The 1,067-nt window shown below is 59.1% G+C and overlaps 1 pseudogene across 1 annotated transcript in view; it reads right to left on the bottom strand.

Moving 5' to 3' along the window:
- The window catches only part of LOC105554113, a 17,817-nt pseudogene that overhangs the window by 940 nt on the left and 15,810 nt on the right, over nucleotides 1–1,067 (bottom strand). The window contains exons 20-21 of the transcript XR_001008277.1: nucleotides 778–871; nucleotides 117–219 (exon numbers count right to left, since the gene is read on the bottom strand). The product of XR_001008277.1 is annotated as a putative golgin subfamily A member 6B (transcript). The remainder of the gene's footprint in view (nucleotides 1–116; nucleotides 220–777; nucleotides 872–1,067) is intronic.

Genomic DNA, 1,067 nt, shown 5'->3' with positions numbered 1-1,067 from the left:
CCCCTTCGCTCCCAGATACGGTGATGTGCTCTCCTGCAAGAGGACAGGGCTCAGACGCTGGGGCCCCTCCAACGGCCCTGCAGCTCCCCGTGCCCTTGCTGTGGCTTCCCGCTCACTCATGCCGTCTGTTGCTCCAGAGAGCTGGATGAATCCAAGCTCTAGGTTCTCCACCTGCTCCTTCCTGTCCACCTTCTCCTTTCGGAGGTCCATAAAGCCACTCTGGAGCCAAAATAATCTGGTCATATCTCAGGAGTGACCTCTCCTGCCCTGCCCCCACTTTTCTTGGCCCATGCGAGGACTCACTCACCTTCACCTTCTCCATGGCCTCCCTCAGGGCCCGGTAGCTCTCCCCACACACAAACTCAAACACAGTCCCTGGGGCTGGGGCCTCTCCTCTGGCTCCTTCCAGGCCGAGGCCACCAGGTGAGCCAGGTGCAGGCAGCACAGCCTTCACACCTTCCGCTGCCCACATAGCCGTGCCTGCTCCTCCTGGGCACTGGCTCCAGTGGAGTTGAAAATGCCACATGAGGGCAAGAGCTGAGTATTCTTGTAGGGCATACACAGAACAAATGGGGCAGGGAGGTGGAGCACAGCCCCTTCCCTTGGGGCCTCAGAGGGTGCACCTGTTGGTCACAGGTGAAGTGGTGTCTGACCACTGGCTCCCGGAAGGGGTGAATGTCCAGAGAAATCAGAAGGCGGGGAAACCAAGAGCATAAGGGGATCTGGGAGGGGCCACAGAGGAAGGTGGCAAAGTAGGGCAGGGAAAGTCAGATTCACCATGGCTTCCTGGCTCTCCAGGTCCTCTGGGATGCTCGGCATAGGCTGAGGCACCCCCTCCTCCTCACTGTCTAGATGTCCTCCTCCATCTCCTGTGGGGAGGTGGCCAGAGGGGTCCTCCGACAACCCAACAAGAGAGGCACTGTGGGCCCACCTCTGTCCCCACCCTCACTGTGTAACCCTGAGCCAGCCCCTCCCCAGAGGGGAATGAGCTGCTGTTCTTTATTTTTCCTTTTAAGAACTGAGATCTTGCTATATTGCCCAGGCACAGTCACACTACCGGTCGGTGC

The sequence above is a fragment of the Mandrillus leucophaeus genome, unplaced genomic scaffold (assembly GCF_000951045.1).
Source record: "Mandrillus leucophaeus isolate KB7577 unplaced genomic scaffold, Mleu.le_1.0 Scaffold628, whole genome shotgun sequence".
NCBI lineage: Eukaryota > Metazoa > Chordata > Mammalia > Primates > Cercopithecidae > Mandrillus > Mandrillus leucophaeus.
Note: the sequence above shows the minus strand (reverse complement) of the source record. Positions and strands in the feature narration are given on the sequence as shown.